The 23,664-nt window shown below is 44.7% G+C and overlaps 1 protein-coding gene across 2 annotated transcripts in view; it reads right to left on the bottom strand.

The window, feature by feature from the left end:
- The window catches only part of FRMPD1 (FERM and PDZ domain containing 1), a 108,896-nt gene that overhangs the window by 81,416 nt on the left and 3,816 nt on the right, over positions 1–23,664 (bottom strand). Inside the window, exon 1 of one of the 2 annotated variants that reach the window (XM_061425698.1) lies at positions 6,150–6,556. The exons of the other annotated variant lie outside the window; for it this stretch is intronic. The gene's annotated coding sequence lies outside the window, so the exon portion shown is untranslated. Of the gene's footprint in view, positions 1–6,149; positions 6,557–23,664 lie in introns of those variants that run through there. 2 annotated transcript variants of the gene reach the window in all.

Below are 23,664 nucleotides of genomic sequence, written 5' to 3'. Positions count from 1 at the left end.
ACTAACTAACCTTCAAATAACCCCTGATTCAGACAAATGCACTGAGAGCCCCTGCCATGCCGTTATCTTTTTTCCACCTCTGCCTAGAACGTTCTTTTGTTGTTGTTTAGTCACTAATTCGGTCTGACTCTTCAGCAACACCATGGATTGTAGCCCCATCAGTCTCCTCTGTCCATGAGATTTCCCAGGTAAGAATACTGGAATGGGTTGCCATTTCCTTCTCCAGGGGATCTTCCTGACCTAGGAATCAAACCTGTGTCTCCTGCAGTGGTAAGTGGGTTCTTTACCATTGAGCCACCAGCAAAGCCCCAGAATGTTCTTTATGCATCTCCAAACTCACCATGACAAAAGCCTGCCTCCTTTTAAGACTCATTCAAATGCTCCCTCCTCCATGAAGTATTCCATGATGTCCTCTTCTGTAACACATTGTCTCTATCACCTCTAGGCCTCTATAATCCTTTCACTGGAGATGATTCTCATGTGTTTATCAATGGCTGGCTTAAGATGTAAGAGACTCAGGTTCAATCCCTGGGTAGGGAAGATCCATTAGAGGACGGCATAGCAACCCACTCCATTATTCTTGCCTGGAGAATCGCATGGACAGAGGAGCCTGGTGGGCTACAGTCAGAGGGTTGCAAAGAGTCGTGTCTGACTGATATGACTTAGCACACATGCACAGCTTATATTACAGTCATTTCTGAACTTAGTCGCTACTTCCTGAAAAACTATAAACTCAAATACATTTTCCCCTCACACTTAACATATGCCATGCAAATAGAAGATACTAAAATATCTGTTGAATGAACAAATTTTAAAAAATGAAACAAAACAGCACAATACAGTCAGTGGTAGTCTAATTTATCTCTGTCCTTAGAAAGGTAGCAAGTCTTAAAATTTTAAAAAATATACCTCACTGGTTGGAATATTTTGCTGTCTACAAAACTGTTTTCATTGATATCCTCTCTTTACTGTCATTATTTGCCCACAAATATTTCACTCATTGCTAGATTGTGTGTGTGCTTTGTGATGATGGGAGGAAGAGTGAAGAAAGGGAATTATTATTAAAAACTAGCAACAGAGAAGCTCCTTCTTCAGTGAACAAAGTCAAAATCAACAAAAAAGCCAAAGTGTCACTACACTGGCTGTCAAACATGGGAGGGGTGGTAGGAGTGGAATATAGTTTAAGACCTGCCAGGCAATGGTTATCTTACTTTACTGAGTACAGGCACAAACAAAACTTGTGTGCACCAGAACCCACAGACCCCACAGAGACTGACACAGAACTGTGTTTGAGTGTCTCCTGCAGAGGTATGGGTCAGCAGTGGACTGCTGCAGGGGCAGGGCATCTGGGTGCAGTAGACCTGGGTATGGCATAGGCCCTCTTGGAGGAGGTCACCATTAACACCACCATACAGCTACCAGGGCTTACACAGAACTGGGGAAACAGACTCTTAGAGGGCATAAACAAAACCTTGTGTGCACCAGGACCCAGGAGAAAGGAGTAGTGACCTCACAAGAGACTGACCCAGACTTGCCCATGAGTGTCCAGAAGTCTTAGGTGGAGGTGTGGGTTGGCAGTGGCCTGCTGCACAGTTGGGGGCACTGAGTGTAGCAGTGCATGCATGGGACCTTTTGAAGGATGAAACCATTATCTTCATTACCTCCACCATAGTTTGGCCTCAGGTCAAACAACAGGGAGGGAACACAGCCCTGCCCATCAACAGAAAATTGGATTAAAGATTTATTGAGCATGGCCCCACCCATTAGAACAAGACCCAGTTTCCCCCTCAGTCAGTCTCTCCCATCAGGAAGCTTCCATAAGCCTCTTATCCTTCTCCATCAGAGGGCAGAAAGAATGAAAACCACAGTCACAGAAAACTAACCAACCTGATCACATGGACCACAGCCTTGTCTAACTCAATGAAACCTAGAGCCATGCCGTGTAGGGCCACCCAAGACGGACAGGCCATGGTGGAGAGTTCTGACAAAACATCGTGCACTGGAGAAGGGAATGGCAAACCATTTCAGTATTCTTGCCTTGAGAACCCCATGAACAGTATGAAAAGGCAAAAGATAGGACACTGAAAGATGAACTCCCCAGGTCGGTAGGTGCCCAATATGCTACTGGAGATCAGTGGAGAAATAACTCCAGAAAGAATGAAGAGAGGGAGTCAAAGCAAAAACAACACTCAGTTGTGGATGTGACTGGTGATGGAAGTAAAGTCCGATGCTGTAAAGAGCAATAATGCATAGGAATCTGGAATGTTAGGTCTATGAATCAAGGCCAATTGGACGTGGTCAAACAGGAGATGGCAAGAGTGAACATTGACCTTCCAGGAATCAGCGAATTAAAATGCACTGGAGTGGGTGAATTTAACTCAAATGACCATTATATCTACTACTGTGGCCAAGAAAGTCTTAGAAGAAATGGAGTAGCCATTATAGTCACAAAAGAGTCTGAAATGCAGTACTTGGATGCAATCTCAAAAATGACAGAATGATCTTCGTCTGTTTCCAAGGCAAACCATTCAGTATCACAGTAATCCAAGTCCATGCCCCGACCAGTAATGCTGAAGAAGCTGAAGTTGAATGGTTCTATGAAGATCTACAAGACCTTCTAGAACTAACACCCAAAAAAGATGACCTTTTCATTATAGGGGACTGGAATGCAAAAGTAGGAAGTCAAGAGATACCTGGAGTAACAGGCAAATTTGCCCCTTGAGTACAAAACAAAGCAGAGCAAAGGCTAACAGAGTTTTGCCAAGAGAACACACTGGTGATAGCAAACACCCTCTTCCAACAACACAAAAGAAGACTCTAGACATGGACATCACCAGATGGTAAATACTGAAATCAGATTGATTATATTCTTTGCAGCCAAAGATGAAGAAGCTCTATATAGTCAGCAAAAACAAGACCGGGAGCTGACTGTGGCTCAGATCATGAACTCCTTATTGCCAAATTCAGACTTAAATTGAAGAAAGTAGGGAAAACCACTAGACCATTCAGGTATGACCTAATCAAATCCTTCACAATTATACAGTGGAAGTGAGAAATAGATTTAAGGGACTAGATCTGATAGACAGAGTGCCTGGACATCTATGGACAGAGGTTCATGACATTGTACAGGAGGCAGTGATCAAGATCATCCCCAAGGAAAAGAATGGCAAAATGGCTGTCTGGGGAGGCCTTACAAATAGCTGTGAAAAGAAGAGATGTGAAAGGCAGAGGAGAAAAGGAAAGATATACCCATTTGAATGCAGAGTTCCAAAGAATAACAAGGAGAGATAAGAAAGTCTTTTTCAGTGATTAATGCAAAGAAATACAGGAAGACAATAGAATGGGAAAGAGTAGACATCTGTTCAAGAAAATTAGAGATACCAAGGGAACATTTCATGCAAAGATGAGCAAAAGAAAGGACAGAAATGGTATGGACCTAACAGAAGCAGAAGATATTAAGAAGAGGTGGCAAGAAAACATAGAAGAACTATACAAAAAAGATCTTCATGTCCCAGATAACGATGATGGTGTGATCACTCACCTAGAGCCAGACATCATGGCATGCAAATTCAAGTGGGCCTTAGGAAGCATCAGCATGAACAAAGCTAGTGGAGGTGATGGAATTCCAGTTGAGCTACTTCAAATCCTAAAAGATGATGCTGTGAAAGTGCTGCACTCAATATGTCAGCAAATTTGGAAAACTCAGCAGTGGCCACAGGACTGGAAAAGGTCAATTTTCATTCCAATCCCAAAGAAAGGCAATGCCAAAGAGTGCTCAAACTACCACACAATTGCACTCATCTCATGCACTACCAAAGTCATGCTCAAAATTCTCCAAGCCAGGCTTCAAAAGTATGTGAACCATGAACTTGCAGATGTTCGAGCTGGATTTAGAAGAGGCAGGGGAACCAGAGATCAGATTGCCAATATCTGTTGGATCATCAAAAAAGCAAGAGAGTTCCAGAAAAAACATCTACTTCTGCTTTGTTGACGACTCCAAAGCTTTTGACTGTGTGGATCACAACAAACTGTGGAAAATTCTTCAAGAGATGGGAATACCTGACCACCTGACCTGCCTCTTGAGAAATCTGTATGCAGGTCAAGAAGCTACAGTTAGAACTGCACATAGAACAACAGACTGGTTCTGAATTTGAAAGGAGTACATCAAGCCTGTATATTGTCACCCTGCTTATTTAACCTATATGCAGAGTACATCATGAGAAATGCTGGGCTGGATGAAGCATAAGCTGGAATCAAGATTGCAGGGAGAAATATCGATAACCTCAGATATGCAGATGACACCACCCTTATGGCAGAAAGTGAAGAGGAACTAAAGAGCCTCTTGATGAAAGTGAAACAGGAGAGTGAAAAAGTTGGTTTAAAACTCAACATTCAGAAAACTAAGATCATAGCATCTGGTTCTATCACTTCATGGCAAATAGATGGGGAAACAGTGGAATCAGTGACAGACTTTATTTTGGGGGGCTCCAAAAGCACTGCAGATGGTGACTGCAGCCATGAAATTAAGAGGCTTGCTCCTTGGAAGAAAAGTTATGACCAATCTAGATAGTATATTAAAAAGCAGAGACATTACTTTGCCAACAAAGATCCATCTAGTCAAAGCTATGGTTTTTCCAGTAGTCATGTATGGATGTGAGAGTTGGACTACAAAGAAAGCTGAGCACTAAAGAATTGATGCCTTCGAACTGTGGTGTTGGAGAAGACTCTTGAGAGTCCCTTGGACTCCAAGGAGATCCAACCAGTCCATCCTAAAGGAAATCAGTCCTGAATATTCATTGGAAGGACTGATGCTGAAGCTGAAAACTCCAATACTTTGGCCACCTGATGTGAAGAACTGACTCATTGAAAAAGACCCTGATGCTGGGAAAGATTGAAGGCAGGAGGAGAAGGGGACAACAGAGGATGAGATGGTTGGATGGTATCACTAACTCAACGGACATGAGTTTGAGTAAGCTCCAAACACTGGTGATGGACAGGGAAATCTGACGTGCTGCAGTCCATGGGGTCACAAAGAGTCAGACAGGACTGCATGAACTGAGTATGTGATCACCTGGAGGGCTCATTAAAAGACAAATGGGCCCCACCCCCAGAGTTTCTGTGTCTGTAGTCTGGGGTGGGGCTGAGATTTTCCATTTCTAACAAGCTCCTGGTAACACTGATAGGGACCACATTCTAAGGATCATCCATGCAGTCTGGAAAATGAATCCAGGGATTTAACAGAGGAGGATTTGCTGTGGTACATGGCACAGGCATTCCTAAAGCTAGAAAATTAATATTTAATTAGGTTAAAACACACAGAAAAATTAAGTTGGAATGTGATTTTCTTTTTTTCCTTATCATGTGTAGTTCAGAAGCTAAATTCTACAAGGTAGACCAGAGAGTTTTGGAGAAGCGAGTCAGAAGCCCTGGGTTCAAGTCCTGACTCTGTCGCTAGTTAGCTGTGTAACTAAAGACCACTCATTACCATCTCAGGACGTCACTGCACCAAGTGCAACAGATAGTCATCCTCTAAATCTCCAGTGTCAGGTCTTACATTCTATGATCTCACAATCTTGAAAACCTGTTGGCAATTTAGTCCCAAAAGTATTTAATGATTATCCCATCTATATATAAAAAGATTAAGTGTTAGTCACTCAATCGTTTCTGACTCTTGGTGACCCCATGGACTGTAGCCCACCAGGCTCCTCTGTCCATGGAATTCTCCAGGCAAGAATACTGGAATGGGTTGTCCTTCCCTTCTCCAGGTGATCTTCCTGACCCAGGGATCAAACCCAGTTCTCCCACATTGCAGGCAGATTCTTTACCGTCTGAGCCATGTCTGCCCTTCGTATAAAATGATTAAAGACACTGCAGTTTCAAAACACAAAACATGTGAAATAATTACCAAATTTCAGAATGTATAACAAATAAATTGCAATTATGAGAACTGAAAGAACTTTTACTTAAACGGGTTTTGTGTATAATATTAAGTGCTCAAGAACAAATATGCCATAAAAATGGATTAAAAATATACAACAAAGATACTACAATTAAAAAAAAACAAAACACACCACCATTCCCTTTCTGAGAAAAGTCTCAGAAAACAGAGAAAACAGAACAGGTTATAGAATAAGAAAACATCAACTCACCAGTCCAGCAGAGTGAAAGAGAGTCCTCCAAGGAAAGAAATCTGCCCCTCTTCCCAATGCTGGCACCTCCCTCCCATCCCAGGACACCTGCACCTGGGCCTCCCAGCACACAGCTATTTTTAAAGATAAAAGGCCACATTCCAAAGATTGTGGCCACAAGAATGTGACTATCAAATAACCTTCCCGGAGTTCGTCAATGAGCCCGAGAAAAACTTATTGCCAGGCCATGTGGGCAAAGCTGGATGGTCTTTGTGGCTTGGGTCCCACATATCTGCTGATACTGGGCAGCTGCAGCTATGTCCTTAACATGAGTCTGGCCTCTCTCCTTTCAGCTCAGCAAGCCCAGAAGCCCTCCAGATGCCATTCTCAAGACCTCAGCCACTTGAGCTGGCTGAGAGAGGAAATCCTAGAGGTTCTTGAATAGCACACTGGCCTCCTCTGTGCCAAGGGCAACACAGAAGGTGATGTCTGAGGTCTCATGAGGCATCCATCTGACGGCTGGAGAATTTATTCTGTGCCTGGTCTCTCACTGTTTCTGCCCAGCCATCTTCCGTTCAAGTTAATAGCAACAGCAATAAGTCGATAAGCCTCACAGCATCCCAGGGAGGGAGGTCACCCTCAAGCACATTATCCCCCCTTAACAGATGGGGAAATGACGCCATGGGAAGATTAAATAACCTGCCCAGCCTCAACAGCCTGCCACAGGTGGAGCACGAGATGATACCAGCCCCCATGCCAGCTCATGAACAGAGATGCTCTGGATGAAGACCTTTGAAGTTCTAGGGTCCCAGGCAGTGTGAATGATCTGTACAACAGAGGTCAAGAAAGAAATAAGAACAGAGGTAACCTTTTTAAAACCACTCCAACTGTCTCTTTGTGTGTCTTCCTAGAAGGCCGTGAGAAAGGAATGATTTTTAATATATATATATTAGCTGAAAAATGGTGTGAGTGCAATGAGAGGACAGAATAGGTCTGTAGGCAGCGAGGGGCCTCAGTGATTAGGATCAAAGGAGGGCTCAGGCCAAGCAGGGTTCTATCAATGATCTCTGTCTTCTGTACCCTGCAGGACCCTGCACAAACTGGTGAACTCTGGCCTGAAATTACACCCATTTCACTCCATTATACAACAAATACTTGCACATCTAACATGAACAAGTCACAGAGAGAGATAGAAAGATGAAATGGACTCTCCCTGCAGTTAGGAATCTTGAAATATCATCAAGAGTGTGCACAAATCACTAAAATACAAAGTAAAAATTAGTAAGGACCACAACAAAGAGGCTGGTAGAAAGCCTGGGTTTGACGGTGGGAGATGACATACAGCTGTGGAAACAGTAGGCTGATAGTAGGGCAGGTTCAGTGGAGGAGGTGACCAGACTGTGAAAGACAGGAGGGCACTGGGGACAGTGGCTGGAGAAGAAGGGAGATGCTAGGCACAGGGCTATCCTGAAGACCAGCTCAGCAAGAGGGATGTGAAGTTCAAATGGTATGTGAAGTAGGGTGGAGGGCTTTAGGGTACATAGGCAGGTATAAGCCATCTCATCAAAGGCCTTCAGTGTGGGATTAAGGAGGTTAAATTTCACTGCTAGCCATAATACACAGCACTGTACCTTGTTCACGGTAGGCACTCAATAAACTTTGGTGAAACAAAAAGCAGTGAAGGCAACTTAATCCACGGAAGACGCAGGAGGATTGTGAATAAAAACACCAAAAACAAACAAACAAACAAAAGCTTCTATTTTTTTTTAATCAACTGATATCTAGTTAGGACAACACCTAATAAGTGCTTAGGAGTTTGTCTAGTACTGGACATTTTAACTATTTAAAATATATGCTTGGGACTTTCCCAGCAGGGCTTCCACTGCAGGGGGCATGGGTTCGATTCCTGGTCAGGGAATTAAGATCCTGCATGCATGTAGCATGGCCAAAATAAATAAATAAACAAAAATATGCTATATATTCCGCCCCAAATGGAGACCGTAGTACCTACCATCAGCTTCTCACTCAAGAACACCACAAAAATTAATGATGAGGTAATGTCTGTGAAATGCTCAAAGCTCTTTGGAGATGTGTGGCAAAAGGCATCACTCCAATTAATATTTAAAGAGACTCTACCCAGCTCTGATCTCCTTTTCTGCAGACTAATGTTACGTCCACAGGATACAGTGATGCCAGACTGGCCTTTAAATAAACCTTCCTAACAAACAGCACCCAGCACAGGTACCTCCTCCTGAGTCCCTGACCCATGGCTGATGGCACCCATGATCACAGTAAGGCAAAGGTGGTTCCCAACTTGGTTATTGGGAATATCCAGAGTTACCCAAAGATAAGGGGGCAAAATACATGCAAAAGGCAACTTTTCTTGGGACCCCCTCTTTTAAGCATGAGAGAAAGTCTAGTGGAGACTTTAAGGGGATCATTTTAAGCAAAACCCACATCCTAAGCCAGTTAACATTTTTAGATCTCATGCAGTGTCCAGAAAGGAAGAAATAAGAATAGCTGCCTGGGCTCAATTACAAATGGAGTGGAAACAATTTAAAAAGTTCAAGGGGAAAAAAAAATCAATCTATTTCCTTCCCCCAAAGCTCTCACTTCTATAAATACACTCCCACAAATGGACCTAAGACCACTCTCCCTTATGAAAACACTACCTGTCAGGAATTTGCAAGATAAACGATGTGCCCAGCCTGCTTTCAACCCACTGAAGTTCGAACAGTGCTCTCCAAAAGCTTCTCTCTTCTTCTTAAATAACAGTTGTTTTCCCCGCTTCTGATAATTAAAGTGATACCTGTGTCTGGTAGAAAATTTTAAACTTTTTCTTATTTGGAAAGAATAAAAATTATCCACTGTCATCTGTGCTGTGCTTAGTCGCTTAGTTTTGTCTGACTCTGCAACCCCATGGACTTTAGCCTACCAGGCTCCTCTGTCCATGGGATTCTCCAGGCAAGAATACTGGACTGGATTGCCAAAACCTACTCCAGGGGATCTTCCCAACCCAGGCATTGAATCCAGGTCTCCAGTTTTGTCAGCACGTTCTTTACCATCTGAGTCACCATGGAAGCCCAAGAATACTGGAGTTAGTAGCCTATCCTTTCTCTAGGGGAACTTCCCAATCCAGGAATCAAACCAGGCTCTCCTGCATTGCAGGCAGATTCTTTACCAGCTGAGCTACCAAGGAAGCCCCCACTGTAATCTACAAGTTGCGAATTACCCTTCCAGCCTTTTTGTGTGAAAATGTACATTTTCGACATAATTGGGAACTTACTGTACCTACTGGTTTGTACTCTGATTTTCCGCTTAGAACAATATTCTGTATACATGTGTATGTCTATTATTCTACAGTATTATTTTTTATGCCTTATAGGGAGGAGTGCCACTTATAAAGCTAATCCTCTAGTGCTGGACATTTGGTTTATCTTGTCAATGTCTGTATTACAAATAATGTTGAGATAAATATCTTTGCATGATATGTCTCCAGTTATTCTCTTAGGATAAATTTCCAGAAGCGGCACAGCTGGGTGAAACCCTGGGTAAGTTTATAAGGCTTTAGATGCAGGCAGAAGGCCTCCAGAAAGGTTATCCCAGGCTCTCTTCCCGGCAGTACCAGAGCTACTTCCTCCAGTTGCTCACTGATCCTTAATTTAGTAGATTTATAAAGGGGGTGTTGCTGCTTTTATCTGTAGTCCTTTGAATGCTCTGGAGGCAGACTTTTCTCCAAATGTTTTATGTCTACAGTATTTTTGCAGAGAATTTTTTTTAACTGTGTACTTCTATTCATCAGAAAGCCAAAGTCCAATCCCCTCTCCAAATGGTATTTCTGCCACCCCACATCCAAGAGCAGCCCCAGGGTCTCCCTGCTCAGCACCTGCCACCCACATTTTCATCTTGGTGCCCTTCACTCCTTTCTCAACAAACATTTCACAGTTCTTGAAGTACGCCAGACTAAAAACCCCATAATCAGTCATTTATTCACTCAGCCATCTATTCACCTGCCATCTCTTGGGGGTCTGTAATGCTCCAGGTGCTAAAGTATTAATATAAATGAAACACTATAAGAAGCCGGGAGAAGGGAAGTCAATGAGGCCCCAAAAGCAGAAGTACACTTGAACTGAAAGATAACTCATAGTTTCATTGGCAGGTGAAGGGGAAAGAGCAGGCTAGGCAAAGGGAATAGCATGAGCAAAGGTCCTGAGGCATGCTAAAGAGTCAGGTGTTGAAAGAATGTTTTCATTAACAAGGCATGTGAATGAGGGGCTGAGAACGATTTTGAAAAGTTAGCTCCTGCTGAATTCACCTGCTGAACTGCTCTCTTCCCTGCATCTCAACTCTGCTTGTACTCCCTGCCCTGCAGACAGACTCCTCCAAAGTCCTTAAGACCCATCCACACCATCCATCTCTGTATACCTCTCTTTTTGGGGCAGGAATCCTGGCCTCACACCAATCTCCTCAGCAACCCCCAGTGAATAGATGGCTCTGTTCTGCTGATCCCTAACTATAAGTCTTACCAGGCCAGCTAGAGAGAAACCTCTGGATGGTGATATATTCTCTTGTACCCATAGCCTCTCAACATGGGGCTTAACTTATAATTGGTAAATGCTTATAGAATGTAACCGAATTAAATTGGGCAGAATAAATACAAGAAAAGGGATGAGAGTGCACATGTATGCATCTAACTATCATCCAGACAGCTGGGAAAATGGAAACTTTGAAAATTAGCTACTGAACACAATCACAGCAAAAGACGAATTAATTCTCTTTAGGCCTGCATTTCTGCATCGACTTAGACGTTTCTCAGTCACACAAATGGTACTTGTTAAACTATGCCATATATCCTAGAAACTTCTGTGCATAAAGGTCAGTGTAGTTTGGAGGTCTGGATTTTTTTCTTTGCATGGAGGCAAGAAGAAAAGAGAGAAAAGAAGGCCTCTACTACCTGCCCTCTCTGCTGAGATATTCCATACTGATAATTCCAATAAAAAGTTAAAATCCTAAGGCCACCTGGGAGGAACCAGTCTTCATCACTCAAGCAGGCAACATTCCTAGATAATTCTTCCCTAAGGGCAAAGAGCCCATATGTCCCTCAAGTAGCTGGTCTCTTTCTGTTCTGGTTTGGATCCCCCCCCGCCGAGCTCTGGATTCATTTCCTACTACAGCATTCATCACACTGCTTTGCCTGTCTGTCCCCACAGTAGGCTGTGACCTCTAAAGTCAGATGACTGTTTTTCAATCCCTATGTGCCCTGAGGCCTGGAACATCACCCTCCACACAGTAGATGATCCATCAATGTCGTAAAATAAAATGTCATGCTAGGGCTGGAAGTTCAGTTCAGTTCAGTCACTCAGTCAAGTTCGACTCTTTCCAACCCCATGGACTGCAGCACGTCAGACTTCCCTCTCCAACACCAACCTTTGGAGGTTACTCAAACTCATGTCCATAGTGTCAGTGATACCATCCATCCATCTCATCCTCTGTTGTTCCTTCTCCTCCATCTTTCCCAGCATCAGGGTCTTTTTCAATGAGTCAGTTCTTCACATCAGGTAGCCAAAGTATTGGAGTTTTCAGCTTCAGCATCAGTCCTTCCAATGAATACCCAGGACTGATCTCCTTTAGGATGGACTGGTTGGATCTCCTTGCAGTCCAGGGACTCTCAAGAGTCTTCTCCAACACTACAGGTCAAAGTATCAATTCTTTGGCACTCAGCTTTCTTTATAGTCCAACTCTCACATCCATACATGACCACTGGAAAAACCATAGCTTTGTCTAGACAGAACTTTGTTGGCAAAGTAGTGTCTTTGCTTTTTAATACGCTGTCTAGGTTGGTCATTACTTTTCTTCCAAGGAGCAAGCCTCTTAATTTCATGGCTGCAGTCACCATCTGCAGTGATTTTGGAGCCCCCCAAAATAAAGTCAGCCACTGTTTTCATTGTTTCCCCATCTATTTTCCATGAAGTGATGGGACCAGATGCCATGTTCTTAGTTTTCTGAATGTTAAATTATAAGCCAGCTTTTTCACTCTCCTGTTTCACTTTCATCAAGAGGCTCTTTAGTTCTTCTTCACTTTCTGCCATAAGGGTGCTATCATCTGCATATCTGAGGTTATCAATATTTCTCCCTGCAATCTTGATTCCAGCTTGTGCTTCATCCAGCCCAGCATTTCTCATGATGTACTCTGCATATAAGTTAAATAAGCAGGGTGACAATACAGCCTTGACGTACTCCTTTCCCGGTTTAGAACCAGTCTGTTGTTCTATGTGCAGTTCTAACTGTAGCTTCTTGACCTGCATACAGATTTCTCAAGAGGCAGGTCAGGTGGTCAGGTATTCCCATCTCTTGAAGAATTTTCCACAGTTTGTTGTGATCCACATAGTCAAAGGCTTTGGTGTAGTCAACAAAGCAGAAGTAGATGTTTTTCTGGAACTCTCTTGCTTTTTTGATGATCCAACAGATGTTGGCAATCTGATCTCTGGTTCCCCTGCCTCTTCTAAATCCAGTTTGAAATCTGGAAGTTTGTGGTTCATATACTGTTGAAGCCTGGCTTGGAGAATTTTGAGCATGACTTTGCTAGCGCATGAGATGAGTGCAATTGTGTGGTGGTTTAAGCATTCTTTGGCATTGCCTTTCTTTGGGATTGGAATAAAAATGGACCTCTTACAGTCCAGTGGCCACTGATGAGTTTTCCAAATTTGCTGGCATACTGAGTGCAGCACTTTCATAGCATTATCTTTTAGGATTTGAAATAGCTCAACTGGAATTCCATCACCTCCACTAGCTTTGTTGATAGTGATGCTTCCTAAGGCCCACTTGACTTCACATTCTAGGATGTCTGGCTCTAGGTCAGTGATCACACCATTGTGGTTATATGGGTCATGAAGATCTTTTTTGTATAGTTCTTCTGTGTATTCTTGCCACCTCTTCTTAATATCTTCTGCTTCTGTTAGGTCCATACCATTTCTGTCCTTTATCAAGCCCATCTTTGCATGAAATGTTCCCTTGGTATCTCTAATTTTCTTGAAGAAATCTCTAGTCTTTCCTATTCTATTGTTTTCCTCTATTTCTTTGCATTGATCACTGAGGAAGGCTTTCTTATCTCTCTCCTTGCTATTCTTTGGAACTCTGCTTTCAAATGGGTATATCTTTCCTTTTCCCCTTTGCCTTTCACTTCCCTTCTTTTCACAGCTATATGTAAGGCCTCCTCAGACAACCATTTTGCTATTTTGCATTTCTTTTTCTTGGGGAAGGTCTTGATTACTGCCTCCTGTACAATGTCATGAACCTCCATTCATAGTTCTTTAGGTAATCTGTCTATAAGATCTAATCCCTTGAATCTATTTGTCACATCTACCATATAATCGTAAGGGATTTGATTTAGGTCATACCTGAATGGTCTAGTGGTTTTCCCTACTTTCTTCAATTTAAGTCTGAATTTGGCAATAAGGAGTTCATGACTTGAGCCACAGTCAGCTCCCAGTCTTGTTTTTGCTGACTGTATAGAGCTTCTCCATCTTTGGCTGCAAAGAATATAATCAATCTGATTTCAGTATTGATCATCTGGTGATATCCATGTGTAGAGTCTTCTCTTGGGTTGTTGGAAGAGGGTATTTGCTGTGACCAGTGTATTGTCTTGGCAAAACTCTATTAGCCTTTGACCTGCTTCGTTTTGTACTCCAAGGCCAAATTTGCCTGTTACTCCAGGTATCTCTTGACTTCCTACTTTTGCATTCCAGAACCCTAAAATGAAAAGGACATCTTTTTTGGGTGTTAGTTCTAGAAGGTCTTGTAGGTCTTCATAGAATCATTCAACTTCAGCTTCTTCAGCATTACTAGTTGGGGCATGGACTTGGATTACTGTGATACTGAATAGTCTGCCTTGAAAATGAACAGAGATCATTCTGTCATTTTTGAGACTGCATCCAAGTACTGCATTTCTGACTCTTTTGTTGACTATGATGGCTACTCCATTTCTTCTAAGCGTTTCTTGGCCACAGTAGTAGATATAATGGTCATATGAGTTAAATTCACCCATTCCAGTTCATTTTAGTTCTCTCATTCCTAAAATGTTGATGTTCACTCTTGCCATCTCCTGTTTGACCACTTCCAATTGGCCTTGATTCATGGAGCTAACATTCCAGATTCCTATGAAATATCACTCTTTACAGCATCAGACTTTACCTCCAGCACCAGTCACATCACCACAACTGGGTGTTCTCCGTCCCTTCATTCTTTCTGGAGTTATTTCTCCACTGATCTCCAGTAGCATATTGGGCACCTACTGACCTGGGGAGTTCATCTTTCAGTGTCCTATCTTTTTGCCTTTTCATACTGTTCATGGGGTTCTCAAGGCAAGAATACTGAAATGGTTTGCCATTCCCTTCTCCAGTGCATGATGTTTTGTCAGAACTCTCCACCATGGCCTGTCCGTCTTGGGTGGCCCTACACGGCATGGCTCTAGGTTTCATTGAGTTAGACAAGGCTGTGGTCCATGTGATCAGGTTGGTTAGTTTTCTGTGACTGTGGTTTTCATTCTGTCTGCCCTCTGATGGAGAAGGATAAGAGGCTTATGGAAGCTTCCTGATGGGAGAGACTGACTGAGGGGGAAACTGGGTCTTGTTCTGATGGGTGGGACCATGCTCAATAAATCTTTAATCCAATTTTATGTTGATGGGCAGGGCTGTGTTCCCTCCCTGTTGTTTGACCTGAGGCCAAACTATGGTGGAGGCAATGAAGATAATGGTTTCACTCTTCAAAAGGTCCCATGCATGCACTGCTACACTCATTGCCCCCAACCCTGCAGCAGGCCACCACTGACCCACACCTCCACCTGAGACTCCTGGACACTTACAGGCAAGTCTGGGTCAGTCTCTTGTGAGGTCACTGCTCCTTTCTCCTGGGTCCTGGTGCACACAAGGTTTTGTTTGTGCCCTCCAAGAGTCTGTTTCCCCAGTTCTGTGTAAGCCCTGGTAGCTGTATGGTGGGGTTAATGGTGACCTCCTCCAAGAGGGCTTATGCCATACCCAGGTCTACTGCACCCAGATGCCCTGCCCCTGCAGCAGTCCACTGCTGACCTGTACCTCTGCAGGAGACACTCAAACACAGTTTTGTGTCAGTCTCTGTGGGTCCTGGTGTGTACAAGGTTTATTTGCGCCCTCTGAGCAGCTCTGGCAGGTATGGGGTTTGATTCTAAATGCAATTTCATAGCTCCTACCATCTTTCTGGGGCTTCTCTACCCTTGGAAGTGGGATATCTCCTCAAAGTCCATGGCTGTGTGGCACTGGAGGGCTGGAAAGGACCCTAGAAATAATCTAGTCCACATATGGGCTTCCCTTGTGTCTCAGTAAAGAATCCACCTGCAATGCAGGAGACCCAGGTTTGATCCCTGCGTCAGGAAGATTCCCAGTAGAAGGGAATGGCAACCCACTCCAGTATTCCTGCCTGGATAATTCCAAGGACAGAGGAGCCTGGCGGTCTACAGTCCACAGGGTTGCAAAGAGTCGGACATGACTCAGTGACTAACATAGACATATAGGAAACAGAGCCTCAGACATGGGAAGCAGCTTCTCCAAATACACAGAGAGCTGGTGGTAATTAGCAGGTGGAAGAGAGAAAGAAATCAAAGATGTTAGCAATACTTGAGAAATTAGGAGGCTGAGGGGTTTGATGGAACTTAGAAAGGATGACAAACTGGGGGATAACTAACTTTGGTTTTAGACAGCCTCTAACACAGAGAACAAGCTTTATCTTTCTTCTCCATGACAGCCCTTCAGATAATATAAAAAGGAAATTGACTCTTATTGAATATTTAACCACATACAGGTAGAAAACAGCAATCCTGTCCTCTCTGTGTCTTCTATAAGTTTAACACTCACAGATAATCAATTAAATAAACAAGTAAATTATGTGTCTCAGTTTACACAGCTAGTAGACCTGGGTCTGACTGAGGCCAAAGCCCAGGTGCTTGCTACTGCGTGAGGTCACAGGTAGCCCTGGCCATATCTCAGGGTGACAGGCAGCAGCTCCAGATGCTGAATGTTAGGTCTGCAGCCTCCCCACCCTCTGAAAAGGCAGAGAGCAGGCACCACCCTTCACGAGCACTTGGCTGACAGGCTAGACCCACTGCAGAAACAGGTATAAGACAGAGAAACAAGAGGCCCATATTTGCCCTCAACTTAGAGGATAGCACTGATGACTTAAAAGCAATGGGGCAGCTGGGAGCCAGATGCAAGCAAGGCAGTCATCAGAACCATAGCCCTTGGTTTCATCAGTCAACACTGTATGACAAGCCTCTGCCCAGGACCAGGCCTCTTTTTGGCTTTAGATTGAACCAGGCTTGTCCCTAACTGGGAGAAGCTCACAGTCAAGTGGGGCAGGTTACATGGAAACACCCCATGACCACAGATCCCAGGGAGTGTTATCCAGGAGGGATGACAGAGTTGGGGAGGAGGGCTCTCCTAGCTTGGAAGAGACCTCCCAGACAACGCAGGACACTTTGATGTGGGGATATTTCCAAGCGGCTACACCAAACAAGTCTTGTCAAAATGGGAAGTTGATGTTCTTTACATCCAGCAAATAAATTGAGTAGAAATCTCTGACATGCTCCCCCTCTTCTGCCCTTAGGGCTCCAAGCCGTAAAGTGGAATATCTGCTTTACTGGACATTGAAATGGTTGGATGGCATCACCAAGTAAATGGACATGAGTTTGGGTAAACTCCAGGAGTTGGTGATGGACAGGGAGGCCTGGCGTGCTGCAGTCCGTGGGGTCACAAAGAGTCGGACACGGCTGAGCAACTGAACTGAACTGAACTGAAGGTCCCTTTCAGACCTGAGGTTTATCCAGGTCATGTCCAGGGGGATGACCGGGAAGGGGGCAATCTAGGGTCCTGGTGGGGACACAACTGAGGGCACCTTTGGGTGGACTGCTCTATCTGCCTTTCCCCTGAGGGCTCAGTTCAAATGCCAGTCCCTCCTCAAAGCCTTCCCAGCCGTCACCCGAGGCATGGCCAGCCCTCTGCTGGGCTCCTGTTAGTCTCTGTAACATGCAGCACTTTGCCCCACACTGACTTCCTCCAGGCTGGGCAAGAGCCATCTGATTCACCTGTCTCCACTCCCCTCCTGAACCCTCCTGTCCCCTTCCCCACACAGGCCTTTCTTAGCAAAGCATATTGAACTGAGTGGAGCAGCGGTCCAGGAGGCCGCTCTGGGCAGGTGTGAGCCGTAATCCTAGATCAGCAGTGACGGCCACAAGCAGAGAGCCTGGCACTGCTCGGTGCCAGGTCCTCCCAGCCGCTCCCTTCCCTCTGCTTCTTCTCAGCTCCCCCACCTGCCTCAACAGACCCAACACTCCTGCTTGCCCTAGGCCTCTCTGGTACTCTGGAATGTCAAGTGCAAACGAAGTGGTGCACGCACTTTTGGAGGGGCAGGGAAGCATATTTTGCTGTGCATTGCATTTGGAGAGCTCATTAGCCAGCAGCAGATGGAAGACCCCACTTAAAGGACTGTGAACTTCAGCTAGCTGAAGGGCAAGATCACACTGCAATGTGCGTTTAGCGCTGCAAAGCACCATTGCCTCATCACTGATAGAAAGAGACATGAACTTGGGCACTGACAATATAAATAATTTCCCTCGAGTTCAGTGAGTCAAACTTGGACTAAATTAGAGGGGAAATTCAAGGACATTAAGTCTTCCTCTACATGTCCCTTCTCTACCCAGAGCATGTTCATTGTGGGATCTCCCCTAAGTCTAAGACCTGGTAATGAATATTTTAATAGACACAGCTTCTCCTTTACATTGATAAAAACTCCCCCTGATCAGCCAGAGCATGCCTAAAGATGACAGGTGGACTAGAAACACCTGCATTTTCCCTGGCAGCCTAATCCGTGAGCCCCTCCTACATCTATGGTGGAGTGGATTAGAGCAGGCTCAGCACCCTCAGAGTAGCAGCCATGATGCTGAAGGAAGAGACATGAAACATGCAGAATGAAGACTCAAGGCTGACCTGGAGAGCTGGGTCCAAATATAATTGAGAGAACGAACAGTCATGAGAGGTGTCAGGAGAACTGAATTTGACCCCAGCTCCACCTCGTATTAGTGGAGAGGTCTTAGCTTAGGCAATTTCCCTGACACTTAGTTCCTTCATCTATAAAATACAGCTTAAAAATGCAAAAAGAAGAAGAAGAAGGATAGTCACATAAGTAGAAAAAGTAGAGTTAAAAAAAAAGCAAAAAAAGTAGACAAAGGCCCACTAAAAAAAAAAAATGTTCACGCTTTAATCCCAAGAAACTGAAAATGTTAGCTGACTTGGAAACAGGGTCACTGCATTAAGTTAAGGATCTTATCCTGGATTATTCAGGTTGGCCTTTAATCTATCGGGCTTTCCAGGTGGCACTAGTGGTAAAGAACTGCCTGCCAATACAGGAGACATAAGAGAGGTGAGTTCGATCCCTGGGTTGCAAAGATCCCCTGGAGTAGGGCATGGCAACCCACTCCAGTATTCTTGCCTGGAGAATCCCATGGACAGAGGAGACTGGTGGGCCACAGTGTACAGGGTCGCAAAGAATCAGACAAGACTGAAATGACTTAGCACGCACGCATGTCTCTATAAAAGTGAGGCAAAGGGAGATTTGATGGAAGGAAGAGAAGGAGACAATGTGACTAAGGAAGCAGAAACTGGAGTGAAGCAGCCACAACTCAGTAAGTGCCAGCAGCTACCAGGAGTTGGAAGAAGCAGAGACAGAATGGTTCCTTAGAGCCTCCAGAGGGAGTATGGCCCTGCCGACACCCTGATTTCAGACTTCTGGTCTCCACAACTATTGAGAGAATAGATTCCTGTTGTTTTAAGTCAAAGTGGTGGGGGTTTGTCACAGCAGCCAGAGAAAAGTAATGGAGTGATGGGACTGATGAGGGATCTGAGTCCCAGACAGAGAGGGGGCAGACTCACCCAGAGCCGCTCTGTGTCAGCCACTGATCCGGGACACTCCTCCATGGCCCACCTGGTCTCTGTGACACCAACGTGCATGCAGTCCCCAGTGGCCCATGTAAAGCCCAGAAGAAGCAGCTGATAGCAAACTATATGCAGAGCACATCATGCAAAATGCTGGGCTGGATGAAGCACAGCTGAAAGCAAGACTGCAGGAGAAATATCAATAACCTCAGATAAGCAGATGACACTACCCTATGGCAGAAAGGAAAGAGGATAAAGAGCCTCTTGATGAAAGTGAAAGAGGAGAGTGAAAAAGTAGGCTTAAAACTCAACATTCAAGAAACTAAGATCATGGCATCTGGTCCCATCACTTCACAGCAAAGAGATGGGGAAAAAAATGGAAACAGTGACAGACTTTATTTTCTTGGGCTCCAAAATCACTGTGGACTGTGACTGCAGCCATGAAATTAAAGACATTTTCTCCTTGGAAGAAAAGGTATGACAAACCTAGACAGCGTATTAAAAAGCAGGACATCATTTTGGTGACAAAGGTCCATCCAGTCAAAGCTATGGTTTTTCCAGTAGTCATGTACTGATGTGAGAGTTGTACCATAAGGAAGGCTGAGCACTGAAGAATTGATGCTTTCAAACTGTGGTGCTGGAAAAGACTCTTGAGAGTCCCTTGGACAGCAAGGAGATCAAACCAGTCAATCCTAAAGGAAACCAACCCTGAATACTCATTGGAAAGACACATGCTGAAGCTAAAACTCCTGATGCAAACAGCTGACTCATTTGAAAAGACCCTGATGCTGGGTAAGATTGAAGGCAGAAGGATAAGGGGACAGCAGAGGATGAAATGGTTGGATGGTATCATGGAATCAATGGACATGAGTCTGAGCAAACTCCAAGAGACAGTGAAGGACAGGGAAGCCTAGCATGTGGCAGTCCATGAAATCACCAAGAGTCGGACACGACTGAGTGACTGAAAAACAGGGGCTCACAGGGAGCCCAACTGGGCCACAGGTATGTTAATACAAGGACAGACTCTGAAGTGAGGCTCCTGAACCCCACCTGCACAGCTGTGTCCAGTTCTCAGCTCTGTCTTTTCCAGGGGACTGGATAAACTGGGGGCATTCTGACTAAAGAAGTAAAGACTCTGGGAACTTATCCCTGTCTTTGAATGTCCAAATGGCTAAAAAGGCTGTCATGGGAAAAGAAATGGATTTTTGTACAGGGCTTCAAAGAGCAGAATCAAGGCCAATGGGGCAGCTGTTGCCTGGAGGAAGAGCTGGGTTCAGCATAATGAAGAACCTTCTAATAATCAGAGCCAACTGACAAGGGACTAGGAATGCCTCAGGGACAGGCAGGTCCGTGCGCAGAGGCTGGGTGTGCTAGGGAAATTCCTGCGCCAAACAAAGGCTACACTTGATCTTCTTCAGGGTTGGCAACTTTGTTTGAAGGTCTGTGCCTTGTGGCTAAAATATCCTGTGTGAATCTAGGTTTTCGGCATACAGACAGGGAACGCTCTCACTAAAACTTATTACACAGCTTTTGTGAAGCACTGAGTATTGCCACTACCCAGGAATGAGCTCCAAAAAGAATCAATTCTTCCTGTTTCTATATTCAAAATGTCCCTCGTTCCCAAGGAGGAAGGAAGAGGAAAAATATATACTTCTGTACAGACATCACCTGTAAGTTGGCCAGGGGCCAACAGCACGTGCACCAGTCCCAGAGGAGCCCTGAACAGCCTGGGCTTGATGCCCTTCTCCAATGAAAACCAGAGAGAACACAGACTCCGGCTACCAACTGAATTACTTTCGTAAGAACAAATAAACGGCACCCTCATCTTTATTTTGATAACTGCTTTTCCTCTTGCACCCTTCTGAATCATATATATGGAATAAACTGAACTACGAAGCAGTAGCCCAGAAGTTTAACCATGTCGACCCCGGCAGGGACAGCGGATGGCATTGTTACCACTGGATGTTACAAGTTCTAGCCTACACCCTACATTCTGGATACTCAGAGAACAGGAAGTGCAGCCTTTCACGTCTGCCTGCACATCTGTCATCTCTTAAGTCTAAGTCTCAGAGAACTAAGCACTGTTGCATCCGGATGAATTCCTCTGAAGCTCTTTCTGTTCAGGATTTTGACAGTTTGCCATGTTACGCTTTTGCTGAAAAGGCTGAGCTTCTCCAATCATTCTTCAAGAGAGGTCAAAAGAACACACTTTCATACTTTTAGATTTACCACCATACCATTTCTAGCCTGTAATTAGAGTTTTTCCTTCTTTTTTTTATTTTTTCCATAAGAACCAGTGTTAAGCACACACATCATTTAGCAGCCACTTTGTGAAATGACTGGAAGCCTGAACCATTTCTAACCACTGGCAAAAAGGTCTCCAAACATCAAGTGGGTCCCTGAAAATGTTGTTTCACTTTAGTGAACATAACGCTACTGCCCTCACATCGATCAGCCAGGCACTAAATCAGGGTGCCCATGGTCCTTCAAGCAGAGAGTTAACTTTGTAAAAAATCCTTACATTTGCAGAGCTGCATAATATAATCTGTAGTTACCAAAATAAATGTAAGACTGTTTTACCCTGCTTCCATGAATGTGTGGTAAGTTTGGTGTGTATCTTGGACTATCGTAGAAGTACAGCTACAACAGCTTTGCATAAATCAGAACTTTATATACTGATTGGTATTAAGTACACAGGCATGCTTGGTATTTGAAAGTTTCCCACATCAAATCTTTGAGTATAGGGCAGAATCCTTCTACAATATGAACAATTATTACCAAGTCTGTCTAACTTGAAATTTCAAATTTTACATAGCATATTTATTAAAATGGGTTGTTTAGTCACTAAGTTGTGTCTGACACTTATGTGCTTGTGACCGGTAGACTGTAGCCTGCCAGGTTCCTCTGTCCATGGGATTTCCCAGGTAAGAAAACTGGAACAGGTTGCCATTTCCTTCTCCAGGGGATCTTCCCAACTTAGGGATTGAACCTGCATCTCCTGCATTGAAGGTAGATTCTTTACCAATAAGCTACCAGGGAGGCCCATTTAATAATATAGGCCATACTGAATAAGCTAAACTCAGACTCATCTCTGAGGTTACATCAAGTCTTCACCAAATGAAGGGCCTACATTTCGAGGCATCTGAATGTCACAAGGGAATTTAGCTGAGGACCACACCCCCTGTGCATTAGCATCATGTTTCTGGCCTGATTCAAACCATTTCAGAACTCATAAAATCACCAGTTTCTGTTACTCCAGTATGGCAAAGTCATCACTAGGGCTGGGCTCTGTGAGAAGGGCTGTGGGGTAGAGGTAAGAGGGGGGTTATGCCCACCCTCCCAAGGACTTCTCAAGGCCATGGCCAAATACACAAGTGGCCACACACAGAATCCTTCAAGGTTGACAGTGATGCTGCTTCATAAGAGGTACCAACTGCAGAAGGGAGGTCAGGTGAAGATGAAGATCCTGCCTGGGACAAGGGGATAAGGAAGACAATTCCCAGGACAAATCAGATTTGAGCTGGGCCTTCAGGCGAGGGCAAGACCACCAGGGCTGAGGTGAATGCTAGGCAGAGGGGCCATATGGATGGATGAGCAAAGCCTAGCCCTGGGTGCGGGGGGTAGGGATTATGCATGGAGGACAGGGTGAAGGAGAAGAGGGACTGAGGCAGGATGAAGACAGCCCATCGTGTCTGCTAGGCTGAGGTCCCTGGACTTCATTCCCCATATACAAGGGACCCACTGAAGGCCTCTGGACCACATGTTAGAAGAAACAAGTTTGACACTCAGAGAGAGAGTGGAAGGAGGAGGATGTGTTTGAGAGAGACTTTAGAAGTAAAAAAATCACTTGATGAGTGATTAGATTTAAGGACGGAGGGATCAAGGGAACAAGATGATCATTCTCCCCTGCTGTGCGGCTCCCGGCTTGGAGGGGGAGGGGAATGCTGGCCATCGGGGATCCCACAGCAGGCAGGCAAGGCTAGCTTTGATGCCACCACGGGCTCAGCCCCAGTCAAGCTTCCCCTGGGCACATCTATGGGGGTGCCCTAGGTACCTCCATGGGCATTACTCTACAGAGTTGCAGAGAGAGAGAGGAGATAAGGGAAAAGAGAAGTGAAGGAGGGACAGAGAGGAAAAGAGGAGCCTACAGGGAAGGGATGCAGAGACAAGGTTTTTGTTTTTTTTTTTAAGTGAACTGTCAACAGCTTTAATGAACTTGAACTGTGTCCACCAAAGCAGACTGACTCGTGGATGCCTGAGGGCTCCAGCCTCTGTAGTTCATTGTGGCCAGTTCTCTCAGACCAGCTTCCACCTTACCTGCAGAACTGGGTCTACAGTGAGACATCCCAAAGCAGAAACAGCAGCTCACCACACCCCCGGGGCCCAGTCCTGAAGGTGAGAGGGTGGTTAGCTGGATGTGTCTCTTTCCAAAACTCCAAAAACATAGTTTTACATTCAAGGGGCAGACAACCTGCTCCAGAGTCTCCTTAATAACAGTGAAGATGACATCTGTCCAGACAGCCCATCTAGGCCTAGAACCCACCAAGTTCCTTCAGACCTCCAGGCCTCTGCATCTGCTG

The sequence above is a fragment of the Bos javanicus genome, chromosome 8, assembly GCF_032452875.1.
Source record: "Bos javanicus breed banteng chromosome 8, ARS-OSU_banteng_1.0, whole genome shotgun sequence".
In the NCBI taxonomy this organism is placed as follows: Eukaryota; Metazoa; Chordata; class Mammalia; order Artiodactyla; family Bovidae; genus Bos; species Bos javanicus.
Note: the sequence above shows the minus strand (reverse complement) of the source record. Positions and strands in the feature narration are given on the sequence as shown.